The 13,264-nt window shown below is 58.7% G+C and overlaps 1 protein-coding gene across 4 annotated transcripts in view; it reads left to right on the top strand.

Moving 5' to 3' along the window:
- The first annotated feature begins 262 nt into the window (after positions 1 to 262).
- SEMA4D (semaphorin 4D) overlaps positions 263 to 13,264 on the top strand; it is an 82,693-nt gene continuing 69,691 nt past the window's right edge. For all 4 annotated transcript variants that reach the window (XM_044266092.1, XM_044266091.1, XM_044266093.1 and 1 more), the window contains exon 1: positions 263 to 361. The gene's annotated coding sequence lies outside the window, so the exon portion shown is untranslated. The remainder of the gene's footprint in view (positions 362 to 13,264) is intronic.

Genomic DNA, 13,264 nt, shown 5'->3' with positions numbered 1-13,264 from the left:
GGGAGGCGGGCGGAGGGAGAGGAGTAGTGGAGGAAGGTGAAGAAAGGGGAGGGCAAAGGGGAGGGAATGAGACGTGGGGGAGGAGGAGTCGGGCGGGGAGGAGGCGGCGGCGGGAAGGGGAGGCGGGAGCGGAGGAGGGGCCTGCGCGCCGCCCCGCGCCCTCCCTCCCGCGCCGGCCTCCGCGCCCTCGCGCGCCGCAGCATCCCCGCGCCGCCGGGCCTCGCCGCCCTCCGAGCCCGGCCCGAGCCGACCCGCAGCCGCCGCCCCGCCCGCCGCCGCCGCCGCCGCCGCCGCCATTCCTGCGCCCGCGCTCGCGGGGCCGGGCAGTGCCGGGACGCGCAGCCAGGACGCGCCACGCCAGGTAAGGGCCGGCGGACGGCGGGAGCGCGCGGGCCTGGCAGGTGCGCTGGGGCCGCCGGACCCTCCCGGACGCCCCGGGCCCCCGATAGGCCCCCGGAGCCTCCACCCCGCCAGACCCTCCCGGAGTCTCCGCCCCGGACACCCCCCCACCGACTCCTCCCCGGACCCCCGGACCCTCTAGGAGTCCCCTCCTTGGATCCTCCCTGAGTATCCTCCTGGGAGCCCCCGGGCCCCTCCCAGGACCTCCGGGACCCCTCCCCTCCCGAGCACCCCTCAGGCCCGGCGCGCAGGTGGCCCTGGGGGCGCTGGGCGCGCAGCCGATGCCGGCTGCGAGCGGGGGGCGGCGCTCTGACCAGGCCCGCCGCGCCCCTGGCCGCTGGGCCCCCGCCGGCTCCGGCCGCTCGGGCCTGGCAGGGCTCCGCGGGCTTCTATTTCGGTCCGGAGGCCGCCGCCGCCGTGCGCCCGAGCGGAGGCGCGCACTCAGACAGGTGGGGCAGGTCAGGGCCCTGGCGGGGAGTGCTGCAGGCCTCGGCTTCCTTCAGGGTTTTGGCTGCGTGACTCCGGAGCAGCCAAGGAGACGGAGCCGCCTTAGCTGGGGCTGCACCTGTTGCGGCCGCTTGGTGAGCGGCGGGGAGCAGAAGCCACCGGGGTTTTGCCAGTGCACACAGGAACAGGAGAGTTGGTGGCGGTCCTTCTCTTGGTTTATTGGATTTAATACTGGGGTTGGGGGGATGGACGTGAGTCTGTAGGTGGGCAGTTTACGGAAAATAAGGCCTGTTGTCCAGGGCTGGGCCCTGCTGGCCAGTCCTGTGTCTCCTGAAGTTGCTCTTTTTTTGTTTTTAAAAGGCTGCCCTTACCTTGAGCATAGCCAGGGCGGGGGGTGGCCAGGCCGCTGCAGGCCAGGCCGGACCTGGGGCTGTGGCCAAGCAGCCGGCCCTCCTGTTCTGAGGCTATTCAGGTCCACCAGGCTCCACGGAGCGGAAGTTTCCTTTGCCGCGGGTGAGGTGACATCGTGGGCCGTCACCTCATATCTGCCCCCGGCTTGGGGCCAGCTGCTGGCGTCCTGGGCACCGTTATTTGCTAGTGTTTACTGTGTCCCAGAAACAGGCCGCCTCAGCCGGCGCAGGGGCCAGGATTCTGGTGGAGATAATGCCCCAATTGTCCCTGGAACGGTTCGTGTCTGTGCAGATTGTCTGCAAAAACAGAGAAGCATAAAGCCAGCCTGCTCTGAGTACCCCCAGCACCATGTGCTACCAGGGGTCAGCCTCGGGAACGAGGGTGTGGGGAGGGCCTCGCTGGCTGTGTCTGTGGCCAAGGACTGCCTCTCTCAGAGCCAGACCCTCACTGCAGGCTGGAAGGGTCTGCAGTACCCCTAGTAGGTGAATGAAACGAAGGAAAGCTAATCAGTGACACTGAGAGGAAGCTCTGCTCGGTCCCTCCTTGCAGGACCGTGAGCTGGGGTGGGGGGAGTGGCTGACTCCCCATGACGGGCTCTGCCATCTGTTTGTCTGCCTCCGAAATAGTACTGTGGAGTTCCTCTGCCCACCCTCTGCCCAGACCAGCACATGTCTGTTGGGAAAGGCGTCTTTGCCGAGCCCCCTCCGCTGGGGACTGGGGTGGGCTGCTGGCCGGGCTCAGGCCCCGGCAGGCAGTGCCCACACCCGAGCTGGGGTGTGGGGTGCACAGCTGTCCAGTGGCTCTGTGGTGGGGTGGGGGTTGGGGGAAACAGGGAGATGAACCTTAATGACATCATTCACTTCAGATCCCCTCCGTGTGGGTTATCGGAGGCTCATTTCCTCTTGAGAGCCTTCCCCACACCAGGCAGGGATGCCTTGGCCAGTCTTGGGAGCGCACGCTAATGGCCAGCTCCGGTGCCCGCGCGTAACAAAATCAATAACGCGCTGCAAAGATCAGGTCCTCTGCCTCTCCCACACCCAGTGTAGACAGGCCCTGGCCTCCGGGCCCTCCCCTCGGCAGCTGCCATAGCTCCTCCACACCACCAGGCTGTGGCCATCTGGGGACGTCTTGGGACGTCTTGGGGCGTCGACCGAGTGCAGGGCCGGTCAGGCAGGCTCCTTGGCGCTGGAACCGGGGCTCAGCTCGCAGCAATTTCCAGGCCGCCCGCTGTTGGTGGGAGTGACACGGGGAAAGCAGGACTGACTAGGAGGAAATAACTGCTGATTCGGGAGGGCGCGTGGCGGGCCTCGCCTGGAGCAGGGGTGGCGTTTGTCGGCACAATGAAGGTGATCTGGGGGCCGCGCAGATGGCCCATCGCAGCTCCTCCAACAGCTCACCTCCGTTTGCCTGACCCTCCCGGAGCGCCATGCCAGGACCGGCTCTCTGCGCCTGCAGCCTCTCTGGGGCTTTGCAGCGGCCCGGCTCATCTGAGGCCCGGGTGCACCTGCCACGGGAGGGGGTCCGTCCTGCGGTCTCAGAGTCTCAGATGCCGTCCAGGAGCGCGCAGACTGCACGCTCTGCCTGGGTCACTTCTTAGCAGCTCCCCTGGATTGCAAGCGCTGCACAAGATGCAGTCAGACCAGCATCTGATTAGACTCCAGAATCGTTCATTTAAAAAATTATGGTATTTATGAGACAGTTGATGACATGACTCTTGAGCTGTGGACACGGGAGTGTGTGGAGAGGAAGTGAGAAGGCTTTTGGGGTCTGTTTCTGAGCAGCACGGGGTGGGGGGGTGGGGAGGCGGGGAGGGGAAGCCTTGTGGGGGTGTGCTGGGAGGGTCTGAGGGAAGGTACCTTGTCAACCCTCCTTATTCCGTTCTGTCCACTTCCCTTTATTTTCAAAATTCTTCGTAATAAACTTAATTGGAAACTAAGAAGCGCACGTCCCCTCCTAGAAACACGCCAGAGGTCCCTCAGTTCAAGGCACAGCGCGGAGAGAGGCTTCCTTCAAACGAAGTGCCGACACATGAAGTGAATCTGCACTTCTTTGTGGAGAACCTGTGAAGGAGCCGGTTTCCATGTGTGCACACGTCCGAAGCCGCCTGGACGGGCACACGGTGTCTGTTGAAGAGATAATTGTGGCGTGCCTGCTGTGGACAGCGGGAGCTGCTCCGGGCCCCAGGGCAGGGGTGTGTGTGCACGCATGTGTGCACACGTGTGTGTGTATGTGTGCGCATGCGTGTGTGCACGCGTGTGCGTGTGTGTGCTGCATATGTCTGCGTGTGTGTGTGCTGTGTGGGAATGAGTGTGTGTGTATGTGTGCATGGGTGTGCACGAGTGCTGTGTGCGCATGCTGTGTGTGTGCATGTGTGTGTGTGAGTATGCGTGCTGTGCCCTGTGTCGGTGTGTGCACATGTGTGTGCGTGTAGGTATGTGTGTGTGAGCGCTGTGTATCTGGGTGTGTGTGCTGCCTATGTCTGCAAGCGTGTATATGTGCTGTGTGTGCATGAGTGTGTGCGTGTGTGTTGGAGGAGGAAGTACGCATCGTGCATTTGGGGAAGCACAAGGGAAAGGATGAAAGAGGAAGGGCAACCTCTACTTTTTCCCCTTCTGTGCACTTCTGTTCAGTTAGTTGCTTTTATAATGGAACTGTTTGTTCAGTCTAAAAATTAATTTTTAAGAAGGGTGTCTCCATTAGGTAATATAATATCCTCCCCTAGATGTTCCAGGTTTCTAAATCTAAAATTGTTTTAAAGATTTTATTTACTTGACAGACAAAGATCACAAGGGGGGGCGGGGAAGCAGGCCCCCTGCTGAGCAGAGATCCGGTGCGGGGCTCGATCCCAGGACCCTGAGACCATGACCTGAGCCGAAGGCAGAGGCTTTAACCCACGGAGCCCCCCAGGCGCCCCTCTAAATCTAAATTTATTATAAGCGGGACTTGCGTAGAGATCCGTGTTCGTGCACAATGTAAGGGGGTGGCGTGGTTTACACGAGGCGCTCGTGAGTCAGAGGTCACCGGCCTCTGAGTTCGTGCTCTGTGGGCGGTGAGGAGGCGGACGTGGGTGCCGTCCCTCGGCAGCTGGGGAGACCAGCCCCCGGGCCTGAGCCTCGAGCGCCGCGAGTCGTGGGGCCGCAGAGCTCGGCCGCGGTCTCCTGTGCTCCGCTGCGGCCCAGCACAGTGCGGGCCGGTTCCCACGCGGGCGGGGCCGGCCACCTGGGCGGGTCGCTCTTCCTGGTGGTTCCTTCGTCTTCTCTTCTCTAGCGGCGGGTTTGTGAAGTGCGGTCCAGCCACACTGCCCGCAAAGGGAAGGACCGAGTCTGCGGAGCGGAGAGCAGCATCCCCGGACCCCAAGCCCCCCCATTTTCCTAGTGCAGGACGTTCCGGACGCCCTCCTCGGCGGGGAGAATTTGCGGGGATCCAGCCTCGGTCCGTCGCTGCCCTGCGTGCTTGCGGCCGGCCGTGCGGGGTGGGCCGTCGCGGGGGGTGCGGGGACCGGGGCGCTCACGGCGGGGCGGCCGCGGAGGAGGCCGGGGGCCCCCCGGACTCTGGGCTCGGCGGCCCGAGGGCGGCCCTGGCGTCGGCCGGAGGTGGGGCCGCCGCGAGGACGGTCACGGTCCGGGTCGTGCCTGTGGCCCGAGCAGGCGCGAGGAGCTCGTGCGTCGCCGCGGGGGCAGCGGTGGAGCTCCGGTCAGTCCGTCGTGTCCCGCCGTCAGCGGGCTCTCCGGCGCGAGCGCGCATGCGCGGGGCGGGGCGGGGCGGCGCGGGGCGGGGCGGGGCGAGCGTCGCCCGCGACGCGCCGAGCGGGGAGCCCACCGCGGGGCCCGGCCTGGCGACCCGCAGACCCCGGCCCGCGCTGAGCGCTCCGCTCGGACCCTCAAGCCACGGAGCCACGCGGGCGCCCCCAGGGATGAAGCTTGTAAAGCTGCGAGTCCGCCCGCGACACCAGAGGTACGGGGAGGACGGGACTCGCGGAGGGACCCTGAGCGGCGGCCAGCGAGGGGCCCGTGTGGTGCGGCTGAGAGCGGACCCCGCACCCCGGAGGCGACGGGACCTGAGGGCGCCTGGGGGCGTGGCCGGCCAAGAGTCCAGGAGGCGGGAGGGGGGTTGCGGCCCCTGTTCTGCGCACCCCCACGCCCCCCTACCCAGCCCCCGACCCCCAACCCGTGTCCACGCACAGGAGGGACTGAGAAGCCAGAGGGCGCTGTGGAGGCAGGTGACACCGTGTCTGAGCAGGGGCAGGAGCTCAGGGCTGGGCACAGGGCCAAGTGGGGGAGGTGGCTGGACAGGGCGGGCTGCGCCGGGCTGGAGAAGGGAGAAGGCCAGGCCCACCGCGGGCGGCTCTGGCCAGAAACCGAGTCTGGAAGTGGGGCGGGTACTGGGGTCTGTGTGGTCGCAGGGGGACCATGAATGTTCCCTCCAGGTGTGACCTGGGATCTCCTCCAGGTGGGCCCGGGCCACCACTGAGGACCTGGGTCTCGTCTAAGACAGCGACTTCGTCCCAGGGCACCTGACCGCCACCCGAGAGCAGGTCGGGGAAGGCGCTTCCTTCACCAGCTCTCATGAGGTGCGATTGTCACAGAGCAACAGTCTCGTTTTCAGGGCACGCGGGGTGCTTTGAGAAGGGCACAGGCACGCGGCTGTCACCATCACAGTGACCCAGGCCTGGCGTCTGCCCTCAGCCCTGGGGTTGGATGTGCCGCACCCACGCAGCCATTCACGGCCCTGCCACATGCCGGGGGGCTTGGCGCTCTCCCGGCAGGGTTGCCTGGGGGCGACCCAGACCCTTGGGCCTGTGAACACGCCCCAGATTCCCTCCTGCCTTTTGCACACACACACACACACACACACACACACACACACACACCCGCGCAGGCCATGGGGGCTCTGTTGAGATTCCATTGCGGTCGACCGAGACAGGTTTCCTCAAGAGTTTCAGAAGGAGGCCTGTCCCCAGCCCGTGGGCCCAGCTGCCCCCACGCAGCGCGGTGGTTTTGAGTCTCACACGTTGCTGTGTGTGTGGGATCTCCGCGTCTGTTAGGGCTGAGTTCTGTTGAACGGTTGGGTGTCCCGGGATTTAATGATTCGTGCACCTGCTGGGGGATGTTGGGAACAAAAGTGCCCTGGGCTGCAGCTCAACCCGGGAGGATACTTGGCCTCACCTCCAAGAAGACGCAGAAAGGACGGAGAGGCCCAGGGTAGGACGGTCACCGTCATCCGTCACCAGGCAAGCAGGGAGCAAAACCACTATGAGACGCTGCTTCCCATGCACCAGACGGGCTCTTGCCCAGAAAGACGGTTGGGGAGCACGGGAGGAGTGACAGCCCGGTGCCCCGCCGGCAGGAAGGGAACGTCGCGCAGGATGGAGAGTCCTTGAGGAGCTCAGTGTAGGGTGGCCCGGGGACCCAGCAGTTTCACCCTGGGGCATCTGCCCAGAAGAGCAGAAGACAGGCGTTCGAGCTGGATGCTGCATGGGGCTGCTCGGATGGGCCGCCGGGGACAGCCACGGGATGGGAGCCACGTGGGTTCAGTGGATGTGTGGCCTGGTGGACGTGTCCCGCCACGCAAGAATGAAGCCAGGCCCCTGGGAAACATTGTGCTGAGTGAACACAGGCGTAGACAGGGATGTGTGCTGTGATTCCATTGACGGGAAGTGTCCGGAATCGGCATGTCCGTGAGATGGGGAGCTGGGGGCATGGAAGGGGGGGGTTCATGTGTGCGGGGTTTCCTTCTGGGCTGAAGAAAGGGCTCTGGAGCCACGTCCTGGTCATGGTTGCACAGTGCTGGGCGTGTCCTTTGTGTCTCCACATGGTACACTTGAACGTGGTAAATGTTGCCTTGTGTGTGCTTTATGACAAAACGCAGTATAAAGCGTGCGTGTCCGTGTGCGCGTCTTGGTGTGGACACGGGCTCTCCTCCTTCTGGGTAGCTGCCAACGAGAGCGCCTGTAGGGTATGCTGCAAGCGTCTATTATTTAACCTTTTAAGAAACTGGCAGCCTGTTTCCACAGAGCTTGGATCACTTCCCGTCCCCGTGCTGACGTGTGAAAGACGGTTTGCCAGCCCTCCTGACACTTGCTGTCACCGTCCTTATTTTTAGCTCTTCTGATGCATTTTATCTGCTGTATCCTCGAGTTGGGCAGCTTTTCCTGGGTTTATGTGAAAATATTCTGTGAAGGACCTGTTCACGTCCTCTGCCCATGTCTGAGTGGGGCGGTTCTTCCGTTTGGGTTCTGAAGCTAGTCCCGTGTTGTGGATTCAGGTCCCTTGTCCGATTTGTGTATCGCAAATATTTTCCCTGTCTGTGGCTCGCCTTTTTATGTTATTAATGACATCCATCAAAGGGCAGATGTTTTCGGTTCTGATTAAATCCCGTTTTATCAACTGTTTTTAGCAGTTTGTGCGTTTTGGGTCTTATTCACAGAATCCTTGCCTGAGGCCTATTGTCGTGGAGATTTTCTCCTGAAAACATTATGGGTTTATCCCTTATGCTGAGATCTCTTGTCCATTTTGAGTTTGCTTTTAACTGGAAAGTGCCTAGGATTGAGGTTCCTTCTCTTCCATATTGCGTGACCGGTCCCAGTACCATTTTGTTTAAAGACACGATCCTTCCCGTTGGCCTCTCTTGGCACGGTATTTGGAAAGTACCCGAGCTCATCGGTGTGGCTGTTTCTGGGCTTGATTCGGGTCCGGATTATTCCTCGTCAGCCCCCCAACCGCCACGTCTCCGTGGCTGTTGCCTTATGAAAAGTCTTAAAGTTAGGGGTGGGAGCCTCCCAGTTGAGCTCTGTTTCCAAGATGGTTTTGTCTAGTGTAGACCCTTTGCATTTCCATAGGAATTTAAAATCTACTTGTCAACTTCTGTAAAAACACTTGCTTGGATTCTGACTGGGATCACATCAACTCCTTAAATCATTTTGGGAAGACTTGATGACTTCACCACACAGAGTCTCCTGGCCAGCAAGCGTGGGCCGTCGCCCATCCTTGTCCGTCTTCCCCGTGTCTCCTAGCGCTGACTTGCAGAGGCCCCCGTAAAGGTTTTGTGCGTGTCTGTTGGATGTATTCATAAGTAGTTCATGGTTTTGAGTGCTGTTATGGATGGATTTCTTAAAGTTTTATTTTGCAGTTTATTGAGAGTATTTATAATTGATTTATTTATTGCTTGTTCATCCCATGACCTTTTTATTTATTTGTTTGAGTATCTTTTCCTATAGTCTCTTAAGATTTTATACATAGATGACTCTGAGAGTTAGGAGTAGGGACCATTTACTTCTTTCCAATCGGAATGCTGTCTGTTTCTTCTCTTTTTTTTTCTCCTGTCTAGAACCTTTAGGACAGTGTTTCACGGAAGTGGTCAAAGTGGACATTCTTGCCTGTTCCTGTCATAGAAAGAAAGAACTTAATGCTTTTTCATGAAATATGGTGTTAGGTGAAGATCCTGTCTGGATCCCTTTGATCACATTTGCTGAAAGTTTTTATCTTAAATGGATGTTGAACTTTGTCATATGCTTTTTTTGTATCTATGGAGAAGATTGTATGATTTTTTTTCATAAAAAAGAATTATGTTGATTATCTTTTGCATGTAAAAGACCCTCACATTCCTGGCACAAACTCCAGATGGCCCTGAAGTATTATTTGTCCTACATATTGCTGGATTTAATTTACTGCAGTTTTGCCAAGGAGATTTAGAACTATGTTCATGAAGATTATTGTGGTCTTGTAATATCTGTCTGCTGTCAGTATCAGGGTAACATTGGCCCCACACAGTGATTTGGGAAGTATTCCTTCTTCATTTATTTATTATTTTTTTAAAAGATTTATTTACTTAATTTAGAGAGAGCAAGCATGCGAGCATGTGAGCAGGGAGAGGGACAGAGGAAGAGGGAGAATCTCAAGCAGGCTCTGCGCTGAGTGCAGAGGCTGACACGGGGCTCGATCCCACAACCTTGAGACCGTGACCTGAGCTGAAACCAAGAGTCAGATGCTTAACTGACTGAGCCATCCAGGCGCCCCTTTATTTATTTATTTATTTATTTAAAAGAGAGCTTGTGTGGGAGCAGTGTTTCTTCCTTACGCGTGTGATCAAATTTACTAGTGAAGCCATCTGGGGTGTTCTTTATGGGGAGGCTTTCAAGTGTGAATTCAATGTCTTGACATCGGGCTGCTGAACTTCTCTGTAGGTCGATCCTGGTGTTCTATGTGTTTCAAGGAATCTGTCCATTTTCTCTGAGGTGTCAAACGTGTTGGAATAAAGTTGCCTCATAATATTCTTTTAATATACTTGAAACGTCTGTGGAATCTGCGTGATGTTCCCTCTTTCCTTCTGAGCCTGGAGTCTCACAGGGCCTGGCCCCCCAGCCACCCAGTCAACTCTGGGCTCTGCGCGGGCGGGAGGCCACAGACCAGTGGTTTTGACAAGCTGCACCGGTCACTCTAACCTGCAGCCAGACCTGGGAACCTTCGAGGTAGAGGGAGAGATTGGGCCACACTTCCTGGTGTCCCAGAGCAGGAGAGGGCAGATCTGAGAAGGCAAGCAGGATAGGAGGCCCTCAGTCTGGACGCAGGTTCTGTCCAGATAAGGCTGGCCAGCAGGCGGAGACCTCGATGGGGATGTTGGCCTCCCCAACCTGGCCAGCCTCAGAGGGGCCACGGCTATGGAGGTCCCAGGATGTGCCTGACCCTGGGGTGCAGCAGAGCAGGGGACGGCCTGCTTGGCTGGGTGGTGGTTTGTGTTGTGAAGTCCAGTTTACTGCCAGACTCTGTCTACAGCAGAAGTCACCCCACGTGAGGTCCTGCCGTGTGCGTTCGGACGCACAGTCCCGAAACCACCTCCAAATCACGATGTGAAAATTTCCTTAACTCTGCAGACTTCCTCGTGCCCTCTGGAGTCAGAGCCTTCTCCCCACCCCCAGCAACTACAGATCCGTTTTCCGTCCCCATAGACTTTTCCAGAGCATCACGTAAGTGGAATCCTTGAGTTGGACTGTGCAGGCGTGGGACCAGTGGTGACTGCTGTCAGAGCCAGCTGGAGGGGTGACTCCAGCGCCCTTGCTGATGCGTTGAGAAGGCAGGGGTGGGCATGGGGAGGCCATTACGGGAAGGAATGACAGACATGACTGTTTTCACCAGATGCATCTGTCCCTGTCGCATGGAGTCCTGACAACCCGTGAGGATGTGGGGAATGGAGGGAATTAGAAATTCTTTCATGGGGTCACTGTGCCGGGGCCTGGGAGCCCAGGAGCTCTGACCTGAGGCCGCAGGGAGGCTTTCCCTGGGCAGCACCTCAGGCGCCCCTGTCAGGGCGTTTTAAAGATTTTAAAGATGTTCATGTCCTTGGCCGATGTAGCTCACTGTCTAGAAGTGTCTCCGCAGGAATCGGGTCTAGGGAGGTGTTTGTAGGCAGAAAGCCTGGATACAGGTCTGAGGGAGGGCCGGAGATGGGGAGTCACGGGGTGGGGCAGCCGGGCTGCCGAAGGCCCAGTGCGGAGTGTGACCGTGGGAAGGGGAGTCAACACAGTGCGGCAGGCGGTCCGGCCGCTCCATGCTGAGGCCGTGGGCTCCGCAGGGATCTGTGTTTACCTGGAAAGGAGCACACGGTGCTTTTGAGAAAACTGTGCAGCTAAGTCCTTCTAAAGCATGGTTTTAATTCCTCGTGTGTCCCAACTCCGTGTTTGCCAACACGGGATCTTTTGCTGTCCTCATTCCCTCACCCACAGTCCTGGAGTCATGGGTGTTTGATGGGCATCAGCGTGGCTCCCCGGGGGTTCATGGTGCTTGTCTCCTATGTCTGAACTTTCTTGAGCACGCGCACGTGTACACATACACACACACACACACACAAACACGGACATCCTGAGAGCCTGGCCGACGTCTCTGAGGCCTCTCATACCTGCCTTGCTTAACAAGCAGGTGAGTGTTTTATTGTCTGCTGTGCTCTTAAGTGGAAAACATGCTATGGGAGGTACGGCTGCTGCCTCGGTCCCCCCAGCACGGGTGAGGGCCAGGGCAGGAGTGTGTGGAGGCCAGATGCGCTCACGAGAGGGGGGCCCACAGGCCTGGTGGTGGGTGTAGGCTCTCCTCCCCACCTTGGCCTGTCACTGTAGCAGGGCCAGCCCCGCCTGGGGGGCGGTGGGGTCAGCCGGCAGCCGCTGGGTCAGCCGGCAGCGGTGGGGGAGGCCGGGACTGGGGAATCACGGGTTGAGAGGACAGTGACAGATCCCTTGTTGGCAAACACGGATCTGGGATGCAAATGGAATTCCGTGTCCTGTGTAAAAGCAAGCTTTAGAGAGGTCTCAGTACGTTTATAGTATTTCCAAAACATTTTTTTTTAGAATGTTAAAATTTCATAGCAGTTAGGAAGCCTGGCCGCTTTCAGACCCTGAGAGTGACTCATGGATAAGATGTGCATTTTATACTGTGACCAGCACACGGGTGTATGTGTGTGTACCCATGCACACACACGTGCACAGACAGTACCCGTGCACACATAGTGTACACACACATGTGCACACCGTACCCACGCACACACGTGTGCGCAGACAGTACCCATGCACACGTGCACACATAGCGTACACACACATGTGCACACCGTAACCATGCACACACGAGTGCACACAGTACCCGTGCACATGTGCACACATAGTGTACACACACACGTGCACACCATACCCATGCACATACGCATGCGCAGACAGTACCCGTGCACACATAGTGTACACACACACATGTGCACACCATACCCATGCACACACTCGTGCACACACAGTACCCGTGCACATGTGCACACATAGTGTACACACACATGTGCACACCATACCCATGCACACACTCGTGCACACACAGTACCTGTGCACACGTGCACACATAGTGTACACACACATGTGCACACCATACCCATGCACACACACGTGCGCAGACAGTACCCGTGCACACGTGCATACAGCATACACGCTCACATGTGCACACTGTACCCATGCACACACATGTGCGCACACATACCTGTGCACACAGTGTACACACATACATTGCACACCGTACCCATGCACACACGCGTGTGCAGACAGTACCCATGTACACATGCACACATAGCATACACATGTGCACACACTGTACCCATGCACACACATGTGCACACACAGCACACACGCACATGCGTGCACACAACACCAGTACACACATACGTATACACACAGCGCACACACACATGTGTGCATGCGGTACCCGGGAACATGTGTGCACATACACATGTGCACACACACGCACACACACCCCTAAAGCCGCAGATTTCCTTAGGAGAGCACTCACCCCTACCTACACACAATACTTGTGGTATGTGTTCAGTCGCATCTAATTTAAAAGCTGTTTCTGTGCACCCCCCAGTTTGAATCCCCCGCCCCTGCCATGACGTCCAGCTCTGTGTGTCACTGCAGGGACGTTTGCACGCCGTGGCGGGATGCGAGCTATGTGTTTCATGTTCTCGTGCCGGGGGTGCCCTCCTCCTTGGTTTCTGTCTGTCTGTGGCCAGGACAAAGGGGGGCCTAGAGCACAAGGGCCCGCCAGCCACGGTGGGACTGCGTGCTCGGGGGTGCCAGGGCTGGGAAACTGGGTCACGGCGGAGTCCCTGAGCTAAACAGGCGGAACAGGATGGCTGGCGTGTCTTTGAAACCCGAGGAGTGGCTTGGGTTTCAGCTGTGGGATCCTGCAAAGACTGCCGGCTCCCGTGGGCGTTCCATGGGGGGCCACAGTCCCCTGGCTCGGTGGACAAGACCACCCTGGGAATGTGATTTTTAAAATAGATTCTGAGGACTGAGGTCCTGGAGAGCGGCCTTCAGGGAAAGGCAGGCCCGTGTCACCTGCGGTGACCACCTGAGACTCCCTGAGCCTGGGGCGCGGGCCTGCCGTGAGCAGGAGGGGGTGAGCGTCCCATCCAGTGGGCTCGTCTGTCATGTAGCAGGTGGTCAGCTCTGCATTGTCGCCGTGTTTCCAGACCGAGGGCGAACCAGAAG

Source organism: Neovison vison, chromosome 9, assembly GCF_020171115.1.
Source record: "Neovison vison isolate M4711 chromosome 9, ASM_NN_V1, whole genome shotgun sequence".
Classification (NCBI taxonomy): Eukaryota; Metazoa; Chordata; class Mammalia; order Carnivora; family Mustelidae; genus Neogale; species Neogale vison.
Note: the sequence above shows the minus strand (reverse complement) of the source record. Positions and strands in the feature narration are given on the sequence as shown.